We start from the raw sequence: 19,602 nt of genomic DNA, 5'->3' as shown, positions 1-19,602 counted from the left end.
CAAACCGAGCTTTGTATTTCTCCACTTTTCCTTCATTTTTCTTCTTTTTAAACACCCATTTGCTGCCAATGGGTTTCCTTCCAGCTGGTAAATCCACTAGATCCCAAGCCTCATTTTTGTGAAAAGTTGCCATTTCATCAACCATGGCCTCTTTCTAGAGTTTTCAATCCTCTGAATCCACTGCTTCCTTCACAGTTCTAGGATCATCATCAGTAACAGACAAAGAAAAATTTGAACAGAAATCATATGGATTATACCTTTATGGCTGCCTTCTTTCTCGAACTAAACTTCTCACAGCCGGATTTTTTGGCTCCTCATCTTCTAATTCATCCTTTATTGTAGAGTCTGATTCTTCCTCCTTTAGCTGAAACTCTATCCTCTCAAGTTCCTTTGGTTGGACTTCATGTTTAATAACATCTTTCACCTCTCTGAACACCATGTTTTGGCCGTACACAACCTCCCATGTTACTGGGTTACAAAGCTTATAACCCTTTAAACCATCCTTATACTCAATAAAGATGCACTTTTCATATTTACTAACCAACTTGGTTCATTTCTCCTTTCGAACATCTACATATGCATCACATCTAAACACCCTTAGATGTGAAAGAGAGAGTTTCTTACCAATCCGCACCTCTTGTGGAGTCTTATCATCCAATGCTAATGAAGGTGACCTATTAACAAGGTAACATGCAGTATCCACCGCCTTTGCCCAGAATTCTTGTCCTAACCCAGCACCACTGAGCATGCTTCTTGCCCTTTCCATCAACATATTGTTCATTCTTTCTGCAACTCCATTTTGCTGAGGTGTATATGGAGTAGTATTCTCTCATGATATACCACACTTTAAAGAATTCTTCAAATTCCTTGCTATAAAACTCTCCACCATTATCTGTCCTCAACACCTTTATCTTCTTCTCTATCTGATTTTACACGAGAGCCTTAAATTCTTTAAACCTGTCAAATAATTCTGATTTCTTCTTAAGAAAATATATCCATGTATTCCTTAAGAAGTCATCTATAAATGATACATAGTACATAGACTTAACTAGTGACGGAACCTTCACAGGTCAAAACACATCACTGTGCACAAGCTCTAATATACATTCCACCCTCTTACTACCAGAGGGGAAACTCACCCGATTCTGTTTCCCATATACACAATTTTCATAAAAATCAAAATCCAGAGAGCTATTACTTGTACCTTCTACCATACCTTTACCATGAAGTATTCAAAGGCCCTTCTCTCCAATATGTCCAAGCATTTAATGCCACAACATGTTATTTTCTCCAGAGACCACTAGATTTTTTGCTCCACTTTTAGGAACCACAAAACTGTTGCACCCATCAACAATCGTGCTATCTTTCAGATTGTATAGAGTTCCAATCCGAACTCCCTGCATCAATACCAGTGCTCGCCGAACCATCTTGTTGGTATCCTTCTCGAACACTATTTTTACACCTGCATCATCCAACCTACTTACAAAAATCAGATTTCTAGCCAACACAGGAATATGTTGGAATACCTAAAAGTGTTCTAACCCTTTTGCCTTGCAACTTCAACTTTATTTTTCTACAACCAATGATTCTAGCCTTCCAATCATCCCCTAATAAGACATCACCACCATTGTATTTTTCATACTCACAGAACCACTCTCTATGGGGAGTGAAGTGAAAGGATGCACCTGAGTCAATCAACCATGCCTCATGATCTACTTGTGTACCAGAAGAAACGAAGTACACATCCCCAGCTTCATCTGAGGTAGTTTTCACCTCTGCAAAAGGAGCATCATCAGATCCCTTTCCTTTATCAAGAGCTTTAGATTTACAATCCCTTTGTAGTGCCCTTCCTTTCCGCATTTCTAGCACACCACCTTTACATGTTTTCCTAAAGACTTAGATATACCTCTACATTTTGATCTCCCACTCGATGACTTACTTTTGTTTCTATTCTAGGACTGTCCTCGTACAGACAAGGCATCACCATTATGGCTATCGATATTTTTTTGTCTCATCTCCTCCATCAACAAGGATGAGACTATTTCATCAAACTGTAAGGTAGTTGCATTTCTACATATTGCAATAACCAGACTATCCCATGAATCTAGTAGAGAAAACAACAAATTGATGCACTTGTCTTAATCTGAAATTTTAATATCAATAGATGCTAAATGACTTACCACAGTATTAAATGTGCTCAAATGCTCTGTCACAGAGTCTACATCTTTCATCCTCAGGTTATACAGCTTTTTCCATAGGAGCAGTATATTCACTAGAGACTTAGATTGGTACGAAGTCCCTAACTTATCCCACAAAGCCTTTGTCATAGCTTCCCCTGATACATTCAACAATACTGAATCTGAGACACACAATCATATTGTGCTCTTTGCCTTCTGATCAAAATTCTTCCATTCTTCATCGGACACTACCATTGGTTTAGTACCCAGATCTACCAAGATCCACTGATCTTTATCCACGAATAGATCCTCCATCTTGAATTTCCACAAATCAAAACACTGACCATTAAATTTCTCGATCTCTATCTTTCCACTGCTTGCCATCTTCTTTCACCACCAGAATCGATGTTGTAGATCTCCCACTGAATAGGGTCTACCACAGGCTCGAGAGAAACCCCTCAACAACAAGGGCATCCCCTTGAAGCCAAAACTTCTCTGATACCAAATGTAGGTTTTAAACTCGTACAGAAATTACCTGCATATGAATTCTAAAAACATAGAAATTAAACAATGCGAGAGCATAACACATAAAACACATATACACATATATTTTCCCCTCGATCCCAAAACTAGGACTATCAGCTTGATTTTTCTTTATATTCCTTTCAATGTTACAATACATATTTATACATGTCGAAGCATCCAATACCATGGACCGAAAAACCATTGTGTCCAAAACCATGGACTGAAAACCATCGCATCCAAAACCATTGCGAAAATCATGCACAAAACTATAGGTAGGTCCACCCAACCTAACATAGAGCCCAAAACCAAATTTTCTAGGGCATTGCCCCGGACCCCATAGAGTTGGGTTACGGGTACCTCTCAAACCCCCGGTGCCCCCCCCCCCCCCCCAACCGCATTACACAATTGATGCAACGAAGGGGGGCTACACCCCCCTCTAACCCCCCAGTTAACTACGTGGTCTAGTCATGGAAAGAATATAACACAACCAAACAATCTTGATACAGATAAAATCATAATAAAGGGAACAAGAACTCCAGGTAATGTCTATGTCTTGGAAGGCACTTTAGAACATTGTTACTTGAGAAAATCAGAAGAAAGATGGCTCTAGCATAGAAGATTGGGACACCTAAGCTTCATTCAACTACAAAAGTCAAACAAAATGGGAGCAGTTCACAACTTTCCTAACATATCTCTACTAGAAAGTACCATATGCAAATCATGTCAATTCGGTAAGAAAACTAGGGTGTGGTTTAATGCCAAAGAAGGTACTTCAAGTAATCCACTTGAACTTATTCATACTAATTTGTGTGGTCCTATAAGAAATAAATATCTTTGAGGGGAACAATACTTCATATTATTCATTGATGATTTTACTCACATGTGTTGGATTGGCTTATTAAAACATAAATATGAAGCATTTAATAAGTTTAAAGTCTTCAAATATCTAGTAGAAAATGAGTTAGATTTGAAAATCAAATGTATTAGATATGATAGAGGAGGAGAATTTATATCAGTTTTTTAACTTTTGTGAACAACATGACATCAAGAGGCAATTTTCTATAGCTAAAACCCCTCAACAAAATGAAGTGGCAGAAAGAATGAACAAAACAATCCAACAAATGGCACATGCCATGCTTGATGATTCTCGAACACCTCATAGATTCTGGGGGGATGAAACAGATACAATAGTAAATATCCTCAACAAAGCTCATGTTCGGGTAAACAGTGACAAAAATCCTCATGAACTATGGTTTGGTAAACCTCCAACTCTTAAGCATTTTAGATTTTTTGGAAGTAAATGTTATATAAATAGTAATGATGATGAACTTGGAAAGTTTGAAGCTATAGATGATGAAGGAATTCTCCTTGGATACTCCTCTAGAAGAAAAGGATATAAATGCTACAATAGAATAATTCAAAATATTGTTGAATGCATTGATGTTGTGATTGATGAATCATACACAGGTACTAAAAAGGAAGCACCGACAGATGACAAAGATACTCCTACAACAAGTCAAAAGAATGTTGAAGAAAGAACCAATGAACCATTAAAAGAAGGAAGTGACAATACATAAGCATCAGAAAAATCATCGAGAATCTCAAATTCTAGGTGATAAGGAAGCTGGAGTACAAACTAGAAGAACTATTGTTGGAACTTATAGTTATATAGCATTGTCATCCACAATTAAACCACAAAATGTAATTCAAGCTAGAAAAGGTGAATGTTGGGTTAAGGCTATGGATGAAGAACTTGACCAAATAGAAAAGAACCATACATGGGAATTAATACCAAAACCTCATGATAAAAATGTTATTAGGACAAAATCAGTATTCAAAAACTAATTAAATGAAAATGGAGAGGTAATTAGAATAAAATAAAGACTTGTATGCAAAGGCTATGTACAACAATACTTAATAGAATTTGAAGAAACATTTGCACCTGTGGCCAGACTTGAAGCCGTAAGAATGTTTCTTTCCTTTTCAATCTTTCATAATTTCAAAGTTTATCAAATGGATGTTAAATTTTCACTTCTAAATGGAGACCTAGAAGATGAAGTCTATATTTAACATCCTAAAGGGTTCATTCTAAGAAATTATAAAAATCTTTTTTTCAAACTCAAGAAGGCATTATATGGGCTAAAACAAGCTCCTTGTGCATGGTATTATCGCTTTGATAGGTATCTTCATAAAAAGGGTTTCACTAAGGGGTCGACAGATAGCAACCTATATATAAAGATGGATGATGGTAAAATTTTAATTGTTGTTGTTTACGTAGATGACATCATATTTGGAAGAAATGAAGATTCCATGAGTCTAAAATTTGCTTCTGTCATGCAGAAAAAATTTGAAATTTCCTTGCTTGGTGAACTAACATATTTTCTTGGTCTACAAGTACAGAAAGCAAAAGATGGTATTTTCCTATCATAGGCAAAGTACCTCAAGCAGATGTTGAGGAAATATGGAATGGAAGACTACAAACCTCTATACACTCCAATGTAATAGGATGTAATCTCAATTCACATGATGATTGCCCCCAATCAACCTATTGGGTTTTGTTCTGTTCTTTCCACAACTATATTAGGTGGGCGGACCTACCTATGGTTTTGTGCATGGATTTCCCACATGGTTTTTGGTGCGATGGTTTTTGGTCCATGGTATTTGGTGTTGGAAATAATACTGAGAGGGGGGGTGAATCAATATTATCAAGCCAAATATTCCCTTTTCAAATTCAGATGATATACGCTACTTTAGTTAGAAAAAACTGCGTATATACACAGTTATGTAGAAAGAAACCCACGTATACAATGAAAACTTATAATTTACTTTATCTTTCAGGTGCTAATTATTAATCTGTGTATCTGAGTGAAATAAACAGTAATTAGACTAGTAAAACAGAGCAGAAGACAGTCACACACAAGAACACAAAATATAAGGTGGAAACCCAATGTGGGTGAAAACCACCTACTGCAATTCGTCTCTATCTTCCTTTAATAAGAAACTTCATTTTACAATGTACTAGTGCAGTCCTTTACCAGTACACAAGCTACAACCTACAGAGAGCTACAACCCTCTCTCGTTTTCCAACTTCTCCTGGAAGGGAGCTACAACCCACTTAGCTCTTTTACTAGCCAAGATACTATTATGTAGGTGCTAAGATACTGAAGGTTACAACCTTCTCTTTCTTCCAGGGACCATGTTTCATAAATTTTCAGACTGGATCCATGAACATCAATCAATCATCAAAATTTCTGCTTCAACCAATCTCCTTTCCACCGAACAAAACTGATTCACAATAAAAACTTCTCTGACAGCTGTACCCAGAACATAGTAACAGTAACCATATACCAAATTTTGAACCCAGAACACTACAACAACAAACAGAGGCAGCTAGATCACAATAAAATATATATACGCTACTTAAACAACCTGAAACTTGCTTGCATACGCTCTTGTGTGTGGAGCAACCTGCGTATACACAATTTTCCTTTACTGAACCTACGTGTATACGCACCTTCGCTTCACTGAACCTGCGTACAAATCTATAAAGGATAATTTACTCTTTCAAATAGTCAAATACTAATCAACCCAGATTATCAGATTTATAGATTATGCATACGCCTCATAGAACAGATCAAAATCATACAAAGATACTTTCATTGAAGCCTTAAAGATTATGACCCATCAATAGATCTTATCCTTCTTTATGTGCTAAGGTTCCTCCTTCATTCAGATGCAGATCTGCACCATAACCCCAATCACAAAGTTTCAGATCTAGCACATGCTAGATATTAAATTCATTCCAAAAGATGCTTTGCCAAATGATCTCCTTCCTCTTTTATAGTCTTAGGCCTTTCTAATACCACGGTCCAAAACCATAATAACACAATACCACGGGCCCAATACTTTGGGATCAACCCTTCTGACGATATACCATGTTCCAAAACCATAGGTCCAAATACCAAGGAGTAACTACCCCAGACCAAAGGTAAGATTTCCAACATATACGCGCTTTTCCTTGCATGAAAATGCGTGTATACACATACGTGCCTTAGAAATGTCTAACCCACGTGTATACGTGACTTTGTCTAGATGAACCTGCGTATATGATTTTTCCTTCATTCTGAAAGCCTAAACTGAGATCTGTCACCAGATAGAGTTGCCATCAAGGACAACACCTATGCCATAGCTCCAAACTTGTACCATAATTCCAACAATCTCCCCCTTTGGACTTGATGGCAACCCAAGATCTTCAAAGTCATTCTCCCCCTTTGTCATCAAGCGCAAAGGGTTGTGCTCCCCCTGAGTGCATGCTGAAATTGCTGCCCTGCTGTGTTGTCCATGCTCCCCCTAGCTGTAGGCAAGATCTGCAAAGAGATGTTCTTCAAGAAGAACCAAGACTTATAAAAGACCTTCCGATCACCAAAAGACTCAGTACATACATCCATCACCCAACCAAGTGGGGATACATCAGAAATTTACATATGACAACAAAATACATTACATCTTCATCCTAAGCAAAGTGGGGAAACTAAGATAGGATGTTACATGACCTTGACACCATAAAAGAGATACATGACATAGAGACGAAATATCTAGAGCAATACTTATGAAAGTTACCAATAACTGATAGCAGCAGCTGATCCAGGTGGATGTTGGTGGCCACCCACCTATCCCATTTGGACCCCCACAACTGTCTCTTTCAGTCTTTTCAGTTTCCTAAATTGTAGCACAGTTTACTATTTTTAGCAGTTTTTCGGGTCGTGAACTTCTAGAGCCGTTTTGAGGCCCTAAACGACGTTTTTTGGGAATCTGGGGCAACATGGGTCCATGGACCGATGTTGCCTCCAAAAGTGGTAGTACTCGGATAGATCTTTCTAACGAGCTATCGTACGCATCAAACGGAGATCGTATGCCAAAGTTACGACCCCGGGAAATTGATGTACCAATTTACCCAAACGGGGCCCACAATTTGGCGTTTCATCTTCTAGGGTTAGGTTTCGGGATGTGAAGGGTTTTCCATTGTTTCTCAACAATAAATAGGCCTTCGAGCCTCATTGTAATACAGTTTTAGAACAGTTCAGAGGCATGTAGCCACCACATCTCTTCTCAGAGATAAGCTACCATCGCCCTAGCTGGTTTCTTTCCATTTATGTTTGTAAGCATATTTCAGTATTTTCCATTAATGAAATGAAGCATTATTTCTGTTGCATCTCTGTGTTTATGGTTATTGCATCTCTGTATTTATGGTTATCTCTGTAATCTATTGCGTTCCCATTTAAATCCGGATCAGTGGTATCAGAGCGGTCTGCTTTTTCTCTGTTTTTCTTTGCATGTCCCCAATGAGGTCGGGATATAAGGAGTTAGGGCTTGAACTGGTCGAACCTTTGCAAGACCAGCCTCGCAAATCCCGACGGCCTCCCATGGCGGATGAGAGGAAAGACGAGGGGGTAGAAGATCCTATCAAAATCTTGCTCGAAGAAGCGCTCGAGCAGCAAAGGAATGCGATGATGGATAGCTTTGTGCAGATCCTTCAGCGGCTACCCAGAGGCGACGCATCAGCTTCCAACAGCTACTCTAGAAACGCCACACCGTTTAAGGTACAAGTTAATTTTGAAATCCCCATTTTCGAGGGTCAAATAGACGCAGATGCCATAGATAAATGGTTAAATCTGCTAGATGGGTATTTTTCTGTTCACGAATTTTCAAGTCTTGAAAAGATTGTTTTTGCTCTTCTCAAAGCAGCCCTCCACGTCAAGGATTGGTGGGAAACCTACTGCGAGCAGAAGGATGAAAGTACAGGCTCACTATTTTCAGCTGCACCCACTTGGAATGACTTTAGGGATGCCATCAAGGAGTAATACTACCCTGTCGGAAGCTATGAGGACAAATACATCAAATGGACCACACTGCGGCAGGGATGAGACCAAGATGTATCAGAGTTCACAAACATTTTTCATACCCTTCGCACACAGTTGGGTATCAAAGATTCTGAGCTGGATCTGGTACTCAAATACCACGGCTTCCTGCACAGATACATCCAGGAAGAGATGGTGTTCTTGAACATCCCCTCACTCGGCACAGCATACCGATACGCTGTCAAAATTGAGCAAAAGTTCAAACAGAAGAAGCGAGACTTTGGATCTGCAAATCCGAAGCCCAAAGGACAAAGCCAAGGCGGGGTGACCCAAGACAACGCGTCGAAGCCGCAAGAAAATAACAACACCACGAAGCCGAAGAAGGACACAGGAAAGTGGTGTGAGTTCCACAAGAGTCCCACTCATAACACAAGTGAGTGTCGGACCAAGCAGTCGCTGGTGGCTGAGTTGAAGGCTTCCAAATTAGATGCATGTTCCGACCCTGAGCCAGAACCTGACAAGGGGAATGGCAAAGGGAAGCAGATCATTGATGCGGATCCCAGCGCCACTGTTGCCACTGCCAAGATCCAGAAGAATGAACCTGTAGATCCAGAAGAGGGGGAGCGTCTTTTCCACTCACAGATGTGGGTGAAGGGTTCGCCGCTTCAATTCATTGTCGACAGTGGCAGCCAAAATAACCTCATTTCAGCAGAGGTTGTAAAGCGGTTGGGCCTACCGACTACACCACACCCGCAACCGTACAATATCGGGTGGTTTCACGAAGGACGAGATCTGAAAGTTCACCAGTAGTGCCGCCTTCCATACAGCATCAAGCCCTTCACAAACAAGGTATTGTGTGATGTTACACCTCTGGATGTTTGTGATGTATTATTAGGCCAGCCATACTTGTGGAGGCGACATGCTGTGTATGAGTCAAGGCCTCGTGCTGTCATTATTTCTTTGAGTAATTCATTATACAGGATACCAGAGGTAGCCCCACCTATCGCCACATCTTTGATCACTACCAAGAAAGGCAGCAAGCTCATATCACAGACCAGGAAATTCATCTGTCTGGTCCACTCCCAAAGTAAGGGGAAGATTGTTGCTACATCCATGATCGCTACAAAGGGTTCCTCTACGCAGCAGCAGCAGCAAAGGAATACGGTCATGACAGAACACAGGAACAACTTCTCACGCACAGGGGTACCACACAAGCTTCAAGTGGGCGACAAAGTCTGGTTGCATATGCAAAGAGAACACCTTACCAGAACCCATCAGAAACTCAGACCACACCGACATGGTCCTTACACCGGTACCAAGGCTGTGGGCAGAAATGCTTTGAAGCACAACATTCCTCCATTCCTTCGCCTACACCAAGTGTTCAGTATGGACCATCATCGACCATGCTTCTCACCATTACTGGACACATCAGAGATTGCAGGACAAGTTCAGCAGATGGAGGAACTCAACACAATGGGGACCATTGCTTCCTAAGGGGGGAGGAATGATCCAGGTGGATGTTGGTGGCCACCCACCTATCCCATTTGGACCCCCACAACTGTCTCTTTCAGTCTTTTCAGTTTCCTAAATTGTAGCACAGTTTACTATTTTTAGCAGTTTTTCAGGTCCTGAACTTCCGGAGCCGTTTTGAGGCCCTAAACGACGTTTTTTTAGGAATATGGGGCAACATCGGTCCATGGACCGATGTTGCCTCCAAAAGTGGTAGTACTGGGATAGATATTTCTAACGAGCTATCGTACGCGTCAAACAGAGATTGTATGCCAAAGTTACGACCCCGGGAAATTGATGTACCAATTTACCCAAACGGGGCCCACAATTTGGCGTTTCATCTTCTAATGTTAGGTTTCGGGATGTGAAGGGTTTTCCATTGTTTCTCAACAATAAATAGGCCTTCGAGCCTCATTGTAATACAGTTTTAGAATAGTTCAGAGGCATGTAGCCGCCACATCTCTTCTCAGAGATAAGCTACCATCGCCCTAGCTGGTTTCTTTCCATTTCTGTTTGTAAGCATATTTCAGTATTTTCCATTAATGAAATGAAGCATTATTTCCACTGCATCTCTGTGTTTATGGTTATTGCATCTCTGTATTTATGGTTATCTCTGTAATCTATTGCGTTCCCATTTAAATCTGGATCAGCAGCATCTGCCATCACCATTCAGATTAGCAACCATGATTTCCTTCTATTCTTCCTCTGCATTTGTTCCACCTGAAACCAACAACGGTTGTGAACTAAAACCAAAAGCTTCTAAGATAATGCCAGCAATGCATCATTAGAAGATTATCTGCTCCCCCTGAACCTGGGCTAGATGGTCTCTACGAGACCTAATTCATACTATCTTCAGCTAGAGCATGTCCCTACTGATATCCAACAACCCTCCATATACACGACTGTCTCTGCACAAACCAACGTATGTACGCAGATCCTCCTTAGGCAACACGCATACACCCATTTTTATCTGAAAACAAACAAGATTTAACAGTAAGATGATGCATCAACTACCCCTAGCTTCTACTTGAGGTATTCAAATGTCTCCTTGGGCAGTGGTTTGGTGAGAATATCAGCAACTTGTTCCTTAGAAGGAACATACTCCAATTTGATCTTCTGTTCTGACATTTGTTCCCGGAGAAAGTGATACTTGATTGGTATGTGCTTGGTTTTTGAATGCATGACTGGGTTCTTTGAGATGCTGATTACACTTGTATTATCGCATAAGATGGAGATAGGTGGTGTACAAGTGATTTGAAAATCCTGCAATGTTTGCATCATCCAAAGGAGTTGAGTGCAACAAGATGCAGCAGCCACATATTCTACTTCAGCTGTATATAAGGCAATCGAACTCTGTTTCTTGCTGAACCAAGATACTAATCTGGAACCCATAAAGAATGCACCACCACTTGTGCTTCTTCTATCATCCACACTTCCAGCCCAATCTGCATCTGTATAAGCATGAAGAGTGAGATCTCTATCTCTTGGATACCACAAGCCATAGTTTTGAGTTCCTTGAAGATACTTGAAAATTTTCTTTATTGCCTAAAGATGGGTTTCCTTAGGATTTGCCTGAAATCTTCCAACTATTCCCACTGCATGCATGATGTCTGGTCAGGTACCTATCAAATAAAGTAGACTTCCAATCATGGATCTATAGGTTGGTTGATGTACTGCTGCTGATTCATCATTTGCACTAAGCCTGCAACCTGTAACCATAGGGGTACATACTGGTTTTGCATCTTCCATGCAATATTTCTTCAAGATCTGCTTGAGATACTTGGCTTGAGACAAAAAGATACCTCCATCATTTTGTTGGATTCACAATCCAAGAAAATATGTTGTTCTGAAAGCAACGAAATTTCGAATTCTTTCTGCATCACCAAGGCAAAGCTTTGACTCATAGCTTCTTCATTGCCGCCAAAGATAATATCATCTACATACACAACAAGTATTAGCAATTTGTCATTTTCAATTTTTATATAAAGATTGCTATCTACTGATCCTTCTGAAAAACCTTGTTGATGAAAATATTTGTCCAAACGGTAGTACCAAACCCTTGGAGCTTGTTAAGACCATAGAGAACCTTTTTTAGTCTGCATACAAGATTTGGATCATTCCCAAGAATGAAACCATTTGGTTGCTCAATGTACACTTCTTCTTCTAAATCTCCATTTAGAAAGGCTGATTTCAAGTCGACTTGAAATACTTTGAACTTCTGAAAGCTTGAGAGAGCAAGGAACATTCGGATGGCATTAAGTCTAGCAACAGGAGCAAAAGTTTCTTCAAAGTCTATTCCTTCTTGTTTAGCATACCCTTTACAAACAAGTCTGGCCTTGTTTCTAATCACTTCCCCATTTTCATTCAACTTGTTTTTAAAGATCCATTTTGTCCCTATGACATTCTTATCTTTTGGTCTAGGAACCAACTCCCAAGTGTTGTTCTTTTCGATCTGCTCAAGTTCTTCATCCATTGCCTTGACCCAACATTCATCTTTGCATGGCTCTTTTACATTTTGTGGTTCAGTGGAGGAGAGTAATGCCAAATAGCTCGAGGCTTCTGCAATTGTTCTTCTTGTTTCTATACCTGCCTCTTTCTGGCCCAGAATTTGAGATTCTGGATGATTCTTCTGAACATACCTGGATGGAGTCTTCTCTTCTATCCTTATCTGTTCCTCTAGTGCCTCTTGAGGCTTCTTCATCATCAGTCTGATTTGACGGGTAGTCTTCATCCTCTTCGATATTTTCATAATTTACTTGCCTATGAATGTTTCCTTTTTCATCAACCTATACATCGATGCTATCAACAATTCTTCCAAGTCTTTTATTGTAACATATATATTCTTTGTTGTGTGGAGACTAACCAAGAAGAATGCCTTCATCTGCTGTAGGTTCAAACTTGCCAAGATGTTCATCATTATTCTTAATATAGCATTTGCTTCCAAAAATTTTGAAGTGTTTTACCGAAGGACTTTCACCATACCAGAGCTCATGAGGAGTTTGAGTGTTGTTCACCCAGACATTTGTTTTGTTGAGAATAACAACTGCAGCAAATGCAGCTTCACCCCAGAAAGTTGTAGGAGTTCCAGATTCATCAAGCATAGCATGAGCCATTTGTTGAACCGTTCTGTTTATTCTTTCCACTACTCCATTTTGCTGAGGAGTCCTAGCTGTAGAGAATTCCCTTCTTATTCCATTTTCTTCACAAAAATCAAAAAATTCATTTGAGGTAAACTCCCCACCTCTATCAGACCTGAGGAATTTAATTTTGTGATCTGATTCTTTTTCAACCAAGGCTTTGAAAGATTTGAATTTTTCGAATGCTTCGTCTTTGTGCTTCATAAGTCCTATCCAAACCATCCTGGAGAAGTCGTTAATGAATAATATAAAGTATTCTTCTCCTCAATGTGACCTTTTCCTAGATGGACCACATACATCTATATGGACTAGTTCATGAGGCCTGCTAGCCGATCCTTCCTTCTCAGGAAAGTTAGTTCTAGTTTGCTTACCAAACTGACATGATTTGCATATTGTGTTGTCAAGAATTTTGATATCTGGAAGACCACAAACTGCTTGGTATTTGCATGCTTTCCTTATTTTTGAAAAGCTTAGATGCCCCAACCTTTGGTGCCATAACCAGTTTTCATCATCCTTGCTCAAATAGCATCATTGTTGTCCTTCTTCAAATATGTATAAATTATTTGGAGTTCTTCTGCCTTTGATCACTGTTTTTCCTGTATCAAGATCATGAACACTACATCCATTTGATTGAAATATTACTTCGGTTCTTTGGTTGCACATTTTACTGACACTCAGTAGATTATGCTTCAAGCCATCAACATACAAAACATTTCCAGCTTTGACCTTTTCTTTCAACTGAGCAGTGCCTCTTCCTTTTATGACTACAGGGGTATCATTTCCAAAAGAAACTTTCTTTCCCTTTTCTAAAGCACTATATGATTCAAGTTTTTCTTTCTCTCCTGTCATATGCTTCGAACATCCACTCTCGACGTACCATTGATTTTCCTGCCCTTCTGCATAAAAAGATATCACACATATTTCTAGTTGTGGTTTCTTTATTCTCCATGTTCTGGTACTTGAGGCTTGTTCCTTCTGAGTTGTTTGTTGAAACATGCTCCTACATTCAGAATCTTCATGACTGAAGTTATTACCAATAGAACATTCAATTTCATTTTCAAGGGCTGAAAAGTTGCTATAGGTCCTTTTCATGATCCCAGTCATACTTCTTTGTTTTTGAGCTTCTCTAGTCATGATTTTCTTATTGGCAACACATTGAGCTACTTTGTGGCCAAAGTTATGGCAAGAGAATGGCCATTGAAGAAACTTATGCGATTATCAAATCTATCAGCCAAATGATTGTAGTTTCTATTGTCATTAATTCTTGAGGCAAATTGAGAAGATTTTACCTGTGGCTGGTTGTAGCTTTTGTTCACCCTTAAGGTGGATTGCCCCTGATTTACCTGGTAGTCTTTGTTTATTCTTGATGTAATTCGTCCCTGTTTTACCTGGTGATCTCCATTGGGCTTTTGGTCATTCCTCCTTGCTGCATCAAGATAACTCTTTGAGGTGGAAGCTTGAGATGCTTCTCCATTATACCCCAGACCTGTCTTGATTAGTGGAGAACGTTATACATTGATAATCTCATCCAGAGTTTCAGATCCTTTAACAAATTTAAGATTAAGAGTCTTTGTTTTCTCAATCTCTTTTCTAAGACCATCAATTTCACATTCTAACTTCTCAAGAAATTTTTCTTTTTCAGCATGTTGGAATTGCAGAGTATCAATGATCACATTCTTCTCTTCTAAACATATTTTGAGTCTAGAAATCTCTTCATAAAAACCATCTACATCTATAGCATCCATGTAATCATCATCTTCAAAATCCATTAAAAGTTTATAGTTATTACCTCGTTCATCTTCATCACTATTTGAAAGACCATCACTATCTTCATGAGTGTAGTAACTTTTCTTAGTTACATTTTATTTCTTGTTCCATCTAACAGGTTCCTTCCCTTTTTCAACTTTATCCTTATGAGGACATTTGGTAGCATAGTGATCGACTCTTCCACAAGCAAAGCATTTGAAAGGTAACTTACCTCAGAATCTTCCAGTACCAAATTGAAGGTTCTTGACAAAATTTGATTCTTCTTCTTCTTCTTCTGACTCATAGTAGTCTCCTTTGCCTAAAGCCTTGAAAGCAACTTCTCTTCTATCTAATGGTCCTCCTTTCCTCATTTCATAAGCAGTTAGAATCCTGTGTAGCTGTGACATGGTAAGATTTCGTAGATTCTCTTTTTCTTCTATTGCAGAAACTTTAGATTCAAACCTAGGGGACAAATATCTTAGAACTTTTTCAACCACTACAGCCTCTTTTATTTCTTCACCCAAGTTCTTCATACAATTAACAATCTCATCTACACGAAGGAAATAGTTAACCACACTTTCATCATTGTGCATTCTGGGATTTTCATACTGAATCCTAAGGGTTTGAAGTTTTTCTTGTTTTACCTGTTCATCTCCTTCATAGCTCAAAACAATCTTGTTCCATATTTCTTTTGCGGATTTATACTACATAACCTTGACGAATTCTGATTGAGATAGGCATCCAAATAGGGTATTGACTGCCTTTGCATTTGTTTCATATTTCTTCTTCTCAGCCGAATCTGTATGAGTTGCTGATGGAAAAGTGTACCCTGTATCTATGATATCCCATACTTCTGTACCAAGAGATTGAAGATAGGCAGTAACTCTTACCTTCCAATACATGAAGTTTGTCCCATAAAAAATTGGTGGCCTGATAGACGCTTCTCTCTCCTAGTTGCTCATGGTGATGGATCTTCCTCCAAGCGATCAAGCCTCTTCAAAAGGACCTGCTCTGAAACCAATTGTTGGAAATAATACTGTGGGGGGGGGTTGAATCAGTGTTATCAAGCCAAATATTCCCTTTTCAAATTCAGATGATATACGCTACTTCAGTTAGTAAAAACCACGTATATACAGAATTATGTAGAAAGAAACCTGCATATACAATGAAAACTTATAATTTACTTTATCTTTTAGATGCTAATTATTAATCTATGTATCTGAGTGAAATAAACAGTAACCAGACCAGTAAAACAGAGCAGAAGACAGTCACACACAAGAACACAAGATATAAGGTGGAAACCCAATGTGGGTGAAAACCACCTGTAGCAATTCATCTCTATCTTCCTTTAATTAGAAACTTCTTTTTACAATGTACTGGTGTAGTCCTTTACCAGTACACAGGCTATAACCTGCAGAGAGCTACAACCCTCTCTCATTTTCCAGCTTCTCTTGGAAGGGAGCTACAACCCCCTTAGCTCTTGTACTAGCCAAGATACTAGTACGTAGGTGCTGGCCTACTGAAGGCTACAACCTTCTCTTTCTTCCAAAGACCACGTTTCATAAATTTTCAAACTGGATCCATGAACATCAATCAATCATCAAAATTTCTTCTTCAACCAATCTCCTTTCCACCGAACAAAACTGATTCACAATAAACACTTCTCTGACAGCTGTACCCAGAACACAATAACAGTAACCATATACCAAATTTTGAACCCAAAACACTGCAGCAACAAATAGAGGTAGCTATATCCCAATAATATATATATATATATATATATATATATATATATATATATATATATATATATATATATACGCTACTTAAACAACCTGAAACTTGCCTGCATATGCTCCTGTGTGTGGAGTAACCTGCGTATATGAAGTTTGCCTTTACTAAACCTGCATGTATATGCGCCTTCACTTCACTGAACCTATGTACAAATCTATAGAGGATAATTTACTCTTTCAAACAGTCAAATACTAATTAACCCAGATTATCATATTTATGGATCAAGCGTGCACCTCACAGAACAGATCAAAATTGTACAAAGATATTATCATTCAAGCCTTAAAGATTATGACCCATCAATAGATCTTATCCTTCTTTATGCGCTAAGTTTCCTCCTTCATTCAGATGCAGATATGCACCATAACCCCAATCACAAAAGTTTCAGATCTAGCACATGTTAGATATTCAATTCATTCCAAAAGATGCTTTGCCAAATGATCTCCTTCCTCTTTTATAGTCTTATGCCTTTCTTAATACCATGGTCCAAAACCATAATAACACAATACCACGGGCCCAATACTTTGGGATCAATCCTTTTGACGAGATACCATGGTCCAAAACCATAGGTTCAAATACCAAGGACTAACTACCCCGAATCAAAGGTAATATTTCCAACATATACGCGCTTTTCCTTGCATGAAAGTGCGTGTATACGCATACACGCCTTAGAAATGTCTAACCCACGTGTATACGCGACTTTGTCTAGATGAACCTGCATATATGATTTTTCCCTCATTCATAAAGCCTTAACTGAGATCTGTCACCAGATAGAGTTGCCATCAAGGACAACACCTATGCCATAGCTCCAAACCTGTACCATAATGCCAACATTTGGTAGATCCAATCAAGGGAACTATGATTATGTTCTAATCCAGGGATAATGGATTGGGTTTTATGGATGCTTCGACATGTATATATATGTATTGTAACATTGAAAGGAACATAATGAAAAATCTATCTGGTAGTCTCAATTTTTGGATCCAAGGGAAAATCTCTGGGTATATTTGTTTTATGTGTTATGCTCTTTCCATTATTTATTTTCTGTTTTTAGAATTCGTATGCAGGTAATTTCTGTATGGGGTTAAAACCTACATCTGGTATCACAGTTGTTTTGGCTTCAAGGGGATGCGTTTATTGCTGAGGGGTTTTTCTCAGGTCTGTGGTAGAACTTGTTCAGTGGGAGCTCTGCGTGATTGATTCTTATGGTGAAACAAGATGGTGAGCATTGGAAAGATAGAGATTGAGAAATTTAATGGTCATGTTGGGTTTGGAGCCTGATTATCTTTTGTATTCAAAGGTATTGCCACATTGGACCCCAGTTCAAAATGGGGTGGCAATGCCACCCGTAAAATATTCGCAACAGGGGGGATCTAGGGGGGGTGGCTACCCTCGAAGCTAATAATAGATGTAAAATTTCCTTGTAAAAGTATAGTAATTTCTAGAAAATCTGGGCCGTTCATTTAGTGGAGGTCTGATGGTAAAAGTTATGTTTAATTTAGGGTTTTTGCCCTAGAAGGTAACCCCTCACTATATATGAGGGAATTGTATTGCATTTATGTAGATCTATATTCTGAGTGAGAAAGAGAGAGGAGATTGAGAGAGAAGAGGGTGTTACAGTGGATCTGTTGTAGGTTGTATCTCTTCAATTTGTTGGATAATATAAAAGGAAGGATTGGTTGTTTCTCCATGGATGTAGCCCAAACTAGGTGAACCATGTATATCTGTGTCTCTCTTGTTTTATGAATTTTCTGTGTTTATATTTATGCAATATTTTATGTGTTCCATTGCTCCGTAATATATAATTTTCTAACAGGTCAGGGTTTTCAGTTGTGGAAACTCAAGATGGACGATCTGTTAGTGGATAAAGATCAGTGGATCATAGTAGATCTATGTACTAAACCAATGGTAGTGTCCGATGAATAATGGAAGAAGTTGGATCAGAAGGAAAAAACATAATACAATTATGTGTCTGAGATTTAGTATTGCTAAATGTATCAAGGGAAGGTACAATGAAGGCTTTGTAGGACAAGTTAGGGAATTTGTATCAATCTAAGTCTCTGGTGAATAAATTGTTCCTATGGAGAAACCTCTGTAACCTAAGGATTAAAGATGGAGACTCAATGAAAAAGCATCTAAACACATTTAATACTATCGTAAGCATGTTATTATCTATTGATATTAAAATTTTAGATGAATATAAGTGCATCAGTTTGTTGTGTTCTCTACCAGATTCATGGGATAGTCTGGTTGTTGCAATAGGTAGCAATACAAATGCCTATAGTTTGATGAAATAATCTTATCCTTGCTGATGGAGGAGATGAGACGGAAAAATATGGACAGCCATAATGGTGATGCCTTGTTTATATGAGGACAGTCCCAAAATAGAAATAAAAAAACTCCTCGACTGGGAGATCTAAATCTCTAGGAAAACTTGTAAAAGTGTGCTGGAAATGTGAAAAGGAAGGGCACTACAAAATGGATCGTAAACTAAAGCTACTGAGAAAGGAAAGGGATCTGATGATACTCCTTATACAAAGGTGAAAAACACCTTAGATGAAGGTGGGGATTTGTACTTTGCTTCTTCTTCAAGTACACATGTAGATCATGAGGCATGGTTGATTGACATAGTGACATCCTTTCACTTCACTCCCCATAGAGAGTGGTTCTGCGAGTAAGAGAAATATGATGGTGGCAATGTCTTCTTATTGGATGACAGGAAGGCTAGAATCATTGGTCACGAAAAAGTCAACTTGAAGTTGCAAGGTGGAAGCATTAGAACACTTTTAGGTGTTTTGCATATTCATGCATTAGTAAGAAATATGATTTCTGTAAGCAAGTTGGATGATGCAGGGGTAA

The sequence above is a fragment of the Pinus tabuliformis genome, chromosome 7, assembly GCF_031772625.1.
Source record: "Pinus tabuliformis cultivar Carrire ecotype Pingquan chromosome 7, CPIR1, whole genome shotgun sequence".
NCBI lineage: Eukaryota > Viridiplantae > Streptophyta > Pinopsida > Pinales > Pinaceae > Pinus > Pinus tabuliformis.
This window is presented reverse-complemented; position numbering follows the sequence as displayed.